Raw genomic sequence first — 7,199 nt, 5'->3', positions numbered from 1 at the left:
CCACGTGAGGACGGGCCCCCCCTGCCCTTGTCCGCCCGCAGGGGGTCCACACTCTCCTCTAGTCCTTCACGCCCTCTAGCCTTGGTTTCTTCGCCTGCCAGCAAGGGCCTTGGATTTACGGGTTTCAAAGGCAGCGCCTTCTGGCTCTAAATGGATTCGTATTTGCCTGCGCAGGTTAAGGATGCTAAATGCCTGTGGGCAAAATGTAACTAGAGCAAGGCTGCTGCACCCCAGCTGTGGGACTAGCGACAGACACTCTTTTCTCCAGGCCTCAGGTGTCTGATCTGCGAAATGGGATCACTTCCCGCATAGACCCCTGTGAACGCATACTGGGATAATGACGGGCAAGCGCCTAGCCTGGAGCACGGTTTCTTGGTCTGCACACTGGGAAAGCGCGCGTGCGTGTGTGTGTGTGACGAGTGGCGCTTTCTGCCACCGTGTAGAGGATGGGAGTAAATATAGCAAGTGTGTATTCTGTGCCACAGTTTACAGAGCCCACACCCTTCCCGGTTTTATTTGCTACAATCCCGGGAGGTCACTTCCCTATTCCCATTTTCCATTTGAGGCACAGAGAGATGGGACTTGGTAAATTTGCCAACCCCCGGCGGAAAGTGCTTGGCACCTCGCCGGACGCACAGTAAGCGCTCAGAGGAAACGGTATTGTCGCGGTCACGCTGAGGAAAGCGAGCGCGTCCTCTTCTCAAGCCCCAGTCTTAGGACGCTCTGGTCCAGCCCTGCGCGCGCCGCCCCCTGCCCCCTCCCCCCTCACCCCGGTTCCTGGCGCCCGCGGGACTCCCGGGGGGCGGGGCGGGGAGAAGGGCGGAGCCGGGGGCGGGACTACGCGTCGCGGCCCTATCAGCGCCGCCGGCCTCCGGGGGCGTGGCGCGGGGATTCTATAAGAGGCTGCGCGCAAGGCCCCTGCATCCACCGCATCCCTCCGCTGCCCCGGTGTGTGGTGCCTGCGACAGACCCCCTGTGCGACCCGCTGTGCGTCTGTGCGACCCGCTGCGCCGACCGTGTCCACTGCGTGCGCGCTGCTGCCGCTGCACGACACGGGAGACACCGGCGTGGTGGTGATTGGAGAGCCCTGCGGAGGTAAGTGTGACTTCGCTTCCTCTCCTCTCCAGGCTGCCATCCACTCCACTAATCTATGAGCTGAATGAACCAGAGCAGATACCATGTCTTGGGGCTTACTCTGTGCAGGCACTGTGCTGGGCGCGCTACCTGCGGCTCAGAACCGGGCTCAGCCGCATGGCCTCTCGTAGATGGAGAAACTGAGGCTCAGAGAGACCAAGGCACTTGTCCAAGGCCTCACAACCAGGGAGCAAGGGAGTCGGGACTCAAAGCCGGTCTAACTGCAGATTCCTGCTCCTTGAGCCTGGGTACTCTTGCCTCCCTTTGCAGCTCGCTAGCATCTGTTGCATTCCTGTGTACACAGTGGGTGTCAATAAATGGAAAACTGATGGTGTGAATGTGGCAAGGGTTTGAATGTGTCTATGCACGTGTGGATGGTCAGGGTGATCCTAACGGTGTGTGCATTCTGCTAGGGTTTACAGGGCCACGCCCCTTTATGATTTTATTTGCAACAAACCTGTGAGGTAGCCTTTCTCTTGCCATATTTCAGATGAAGATACTGAGGGTCAGAGAGGGGACGTGAGTTGTCCAGTTAGAGCCAGGGCAGCAACCCAGCTCTCTCTGCCTCCGAAGCTCCGTGTCCAGGTGTGGGGCATGCCAGAGTTCCTGCAGGCTTGGGAACACATGCTGGGTCTCTTTAGCCAGACTGGACATCTGCATACACTCCTTGTGGGGGAAGAATTGTGCTGGAAGCTGAGGACTTGGCTCTGTGGTCCCGGGGAGATCAGCTGCCCTAGATGGACAGGGCCAGGGCAGGCCCCTTGTGTGGTGCAGACTCAGAGCCTCCCTTGGCCAGGACTTGGCTGGTGGACGAGTCAGAAAAGGCTTAGCTGATGCCTGCTCATTGAAACCTAACTTGAGCTGGGCATCTTTTATCCAAAGGCTGAGCTGCTGCTACGGTTGAGAGAAGCAGCTGGGAGCCTGTGCAAATGCCCAGCTTGCCTGGCAAAGTGGGTTTGTACATTTCCACCCTGAGCATTTGGGTGCCATGTTCCGGCAGAATCTGGTGTCCCTGCCTTCCCCAGTAGGGTCATCTAGGGTCTAAATCTGCCAGGTGAGAGCCCAGGGTCCAGCAGAACAAGATGAGAGGCATGCCCTCTTCTCCAAATAGACTGAGAGGGGGCCTTTGAAGGTTCTTGGTGTTTTGTGCACCTCATTTTCTGCTTCTGCCTCTGATCTGGCTGTTTCCACACGGGAAGGAGGAGCAGAAGGTGTGGGAGCTGTATTGCTGGTGTGACAGGTGTGAGGCCATGCCACTTCCCTGCGTTTTCATCCCTGCCACACACCAGGGCAGTCGGCCTCTTGATCCCCATTTCACAGATGAGTAAACCAAGGCTCAAAGAGGTAAAGATCATGCAGAAGGTCTCCTAGCTGATATGCCATGCTGTCACCTCCAGGTTTGTCTGGTTGCAGACCTTGTGCTCTTAACCGCTGGGTCCTGCCTCCTTTAAGACATTTCTTTGCCCAACCACTAACTCCACCTCCGGACCTGACCTGCACACAAAATTTCGTGTTGTCTGAGAGAGATTCCAGTAAAATCTCTCAGCAGAGTTAAGCCCAAGCCCCCAGGTTCCCAATAATATGCACCCAGGGAGGAGAAAGAGAGCGATTTGGATCTTTACAGAGTCTCTGAAGATGTAGGAGTGGGAGTCGTAACATTTATAGTAATACCGGCAGCTGATGTGTACCTGACACTCGGCATGAGCCAGATGTGGCCGGGCTTTACATGGGTCATCTCATGGCCTTCCGTAGGAGGCGGACACTGGGCTGTCTTCCTTTTTACAAGGAGGAAATTGAGTCTCGGAGTGATGAAGGCATGTATGCGACATGACAGAGGCCGGGCAGGGGAGAGCGGCCCTCCAGGCTGGGTCCCACCCCAGACTCTGGAAGAAGGCTGTTTGTCACAGCAGAGCTGGCCGAGAGGGCTTCTCGTGCCATGTGGGATCTGGATCCCTGTCCGACTTAGGGGTGGGCCCGGACAGGGGATACCCTGACACGGGGGCCGGGGCTCTACTCTGCTGACAGGTATCAGTGTCAGCGTGTGGACAGCCCTGCTCTGGGACCCAGATCAGCCTCTGGACTGCAGAGGAGAGCTGGCTTGGCAGGGGAGGGCCTGGAGCCTTGGCAGAAGAACACGAGGCCTCTGGGAGTCCCACACTTCATCCCTCCCTCCAAGACCCCTCGTTGGATATCTGGCCTTTTGTAGGTTGCATTTGAAAACTGGCTTTTAGAGGCGGGACCCTCAAATGCTGACCTCTTTGGCCTTGTGGGAGCTGGAACATTTCTTTGCTCTGTCACTAGCGTAATTTACTACGTATGGGAGGTGCCTCTGTGTCTGCTTGCTCCAGACCTAGGAGGCTTTTTTTTTTTTTTTTTGTAATCTCACTGGTTTTTGATCAGTCCCAGATGTGCAAGCCCAGCATCACTCAAAGGGGCTGATGGCTTGTCAAGAAAGGAAAATAGGGACGCCTGGGTGGCTCGGTCTGTTGAGCGGCTGCCTTCGGCCCAGGTCATGATCCCAGGGTCCTGGGATCGAGTCCCACATAGGGCTCCTCGCTCAGCGGGGAGCCTGCTTCTCCCTCTCTGTCCCTCTGCTTGTGCTCTCTCTGTCAAATAAAATCTTTAAAAAAAAAGAAAGGAAAATACAACACGGGCATCATTTCATTTCATCTTCAGTTAATGAAGCTGAGTAGCTGCTCAGCTCTTCTGAGAGGACGGGGACCCCGAGCCTCTCCGAAAGTCCTAACTGAGGTATACCGTGTTCTGGAACAGGAAGGTGAGGGCAGATCTGGGTGGTGGTTGGTAGGACCCGCCATAACCTTTTTTCTTCTTTCTTTCCTTGAAAAAATTATTTTCATGTGGTAAAATACGCATAAGCACAAAATTTACCATTTTAACCGTTTTAAAGCATAGAGCACAGTGGCATTGTGCATGTTTACAATGCTGTGCACCCAGCACCCCTGTCTGGTTCCGGAATGTCCTCGTCACCCCCAAAGGACACCCCGTAGCCATCGTTACCCGGTCTCTCCTCCCCAGCCCCCCGGCGACCACCAGTCTGCTTGCCATCTCTGTGGATTTGCTTATTCTGGAAATCTCATATAAATGGAATGATGTGATATGTGGCCTTTTGTGACTGGCGTCTTGCACTCAATGTGATGCTTTCAGAGTCCCTCCATGTTGTAGCGTGTATTAGCGTTTTGCTCCTTTTCATGGCCGAGTAATATTCCACTGTGTGGATGGACCACATTTCATTTATCTGTCCTTCCATCCATGGACGTTTGGGTTGTTTCCACCATTTGGCTGTTGTGAACAACGTTGCTGTGGACACGTGTAGACACATCTTTGTTGGACCAACTCTTTGTGTTGTTTTGGGTCCGCACCTAGACTTGGATTGCCAAGTCACACGGTCACTTTGTAGTTAACTTATGGAGGAAACTGTGTTCTCCCTTCTTGGCTTCCTTCTTGAAGAAGCATAGACTCAGGTCATCTCACTGCAGAACAGATCAGGGCCCTCCGCCGTGGACGCAGGGAAATCTGGGTGTTCTGGGGGAGGTGTTGGCATTCTCCCCAGGGTCATGGCAGCAACTGGTGGAGAATCCCGTCTGAGGCATTCTGCCCCAGGCTGTGTACTTGTGGGTGTTCCTGGACAGACCCCGCCCCCCCCCTTGTCATGGCCATGAGGACAGACAGTTTCTCGTGGTTCAGCCCCAGGGAGATTTATCTTCTCTGATTGTCTGAAGTGCTGTGTCAGCTTAGACAAAAACCACAGGTTCTGGGGAAAAAGAAATTCATAATGCGGATCATGCAACTTCTGGACCATCATTTAAAAAATATAAATTATGAAATCCCACATTTTCAACCCAAATTTCTGAACCGTGTCCCATTGTGAGTGCGGGAGGGCAGTATCCCAGAAGGAAAAAGAATAGAGCTTCCATTTCATTCGTAGTCAAATGGTCCTGGAATCGAGCCTGCTCTAAAGTTCTTCCAGACTGGAAAAAACCCACTCTGATCTCTCTAGGGTTGGGAGCTGGATGGCACCTGCTGGGACCAACTTGATAAGAGCCTGAGAAATCCTTCTAGAGCAGAGGCTAGGAAAGGTGATAGAGAGTGCCCCAAGCGGAGGGACCATGTGTATGCAAAGGCCTGGAGATGGGGAGGGGCCTGTACCCGTGGAAAATGGCAAGGAGTTCCATATGGCTAGAGTCTGAGCATCAGGCCCTCAGGCCCAGAGTGGCAAGGGTCCGCCCTGAGGGTAGGGTGAGTTTGGATTTCCTTTTTTTTCTTTTTTTAGAGAGTGAGCGTGTGTGCAATTGGGGAGCGGGGGGCTGGGGGGCAAGGGCAGAGGGGGAGGGAGAGAGAGAATCCCAAGCAGGCTCCAAGCTCAGCACAGAGCCCAACGCAGGGCTCGATCTCATGACCCTGAGATCATGACCTGAGCTGAAATCAAGAGTCAGGCACTTAACCGACTGAGCCACACTGGTGCCCCCTGGGTCTGGATTTCCTGTCACGGGCTGTGGGGCTTGCACTTGAGAACAGATTACCGTGAAATGAGCAGTGTTCCCCAAAGTGTGGGGAGCCATCCCCACTGGTCCCGACCGAGCCTGTGCACAGACAAGCCGCAGAGGCGCCCCCTCCAGGAGCTGACCTTTTAAGTCAAGGCGAATGTGGGCGTGCTGCCTGAACCCAACAGCTGCCCCACACCATGATCCCCCCTTGTGGCAAAGACAGAGCGCCCTCAGCATAAAAGTCTGTGGCTGGCGTCCGTGGCCAGCTGGGAGGCCCTCGCTTTGTTCTGTTTTCAACACGTGAAGTTTTACTCCTGCCTTCCGTTCGAGGCAGAAGTGATCATGTTCTTTGCAAATGGTGGGGATGGAAAGTTACCTTTTCCAAGGAGAAATGTCCGCATTGAGGGTGCGGGCCACCTTACATAAAAGTACACAGTATGGACTGGCGCAGGTAGCCGGGCGGGGCGGGGGGGGAGGTAGGTGTGCCGAGGGTGGGACTTTGGGAAGTGCTGCGTTCGGGTGGGGCATGAGACTTGAGACTGTTCCAGTCTGGGGCCACAACTGTCAAAGTGGGGCCCCCCTCCAAGGGGGGCGCAGCAGTACCTGGGAACTTGTTAGGAATGCCGACTCCCAGGCCCCATCCCAGGCTTCCTGAATCAGAAGCTACGAGGGTGGGGCCAGCAATCTGTTTTAATGAGGCTTCCGGCACTTTCTGGCTCAGGCCTGAAGGTGAGCCCTGCCACCCTATACAGCTGATGAAGACTTGCCTTGGGGCCCCGGCACCAACATGGGGTGGGGATGGCTGGCTGGTAGGGGTGGATGTGAAGTTGTGTGGAAGGTTCTGGATATAGGGCCTGGTGCGACCAGAGAGGTCACACGGCCAGACGGGAGTAAGAGCCTTGGGGGCTGGGATGGCCACCTCCGTGCAGGGTCGAGAGGCCCCTTCACAAGCTGTTGGCAGATTCATGGCTTTTCTTCCAGAAGAACACTCAGCTTGTCGGCACTCATTGCTCTGGGGCCTGAGCAAGTGTCCGGAGGAGTCTAGCATCTTCCTTCGGAGCACATTCCCTGCCCCTGTGTGCCCAGGAGCTTTCAAAATACATGTTTGTAAGCCCCAAACGCCCCCTCTGGAACAATGAGCAGTTCCTCAACAGCGCTGAAAATGCGTCTGAGTGTATGTACAGCGTCGGCCGCCACCCCCGCTCTGCCCCACACCAGCTCCAACACAGCCCGTCTGTTCTCTTCCGGGGAAGCGCCTGGCCGCTGAAAACCCTGTTTACTCCCGGGAACCTTCAAGGCTCGGGCCTCACTGGCGGGGAAGGCGTTTGCAGCTTTGGCACCGCGGGACAAAGTGCCCTCTCAGACTTGGGATGAACCGGGCCCTGTCTGGGAGAGTCGCTGTCTGGCCCAAGGGGGAGGCCCCCGCCGGGCGCGGGGCTTTATCTGGGCTGCAGTCTGAAGGGCTGTCGCAGGCCAGGCCCTGGACCTGCCTCAGCCCTGAGACTCCTTGGGGACAGCCCCGAGGACCTCCTCCTCCTTGCTGCGTCTCACACTTCCCTC

At 55.6% G+C, this 7,199-nt stretch overlaps 1 protein-coding gene across 1 annotated transcript in view; it reads left to right on the top strand.

The window, feature by feature from the left end:
* The first annotated feature begins 936 nt into the window (after positions 1-936).
* Positions 937-7,199, top strand: part of CRISPLD2 (cysteine rich secretory protein LCCL domain containing 2) — a 63,293-nt gene continuing 57,030 nt past the window's right edge. Inside the window, exon 1 of the mRNA XM_035024670.1 lies at positions 937-1,095. The gene's annotated coding sequence lies outside the window, so the exon portion shown is untranslated. The remainder of the gene's footprint in view (positions 1,096-7,199) is intronic.

This window comes from Mirounga leonina, unplaced genomic scaffold (assembly GCF_011800145.1).
Source record: "Mirounga leonina isolate KUSES-001 unplaced genomic scaffold, KU_Mleo_1.0 Mir_180, whole genome shotgun sequence".
Taxonomy (NCBI): Eukaryota; Metazoa; Chordata; class Mammalia; order Carnivora; family Phocidae; genus Mirounga; species Mirounga leonina.
This window is presented reverse-complemented; position numbering and strand designations above follow the sequence as displayed.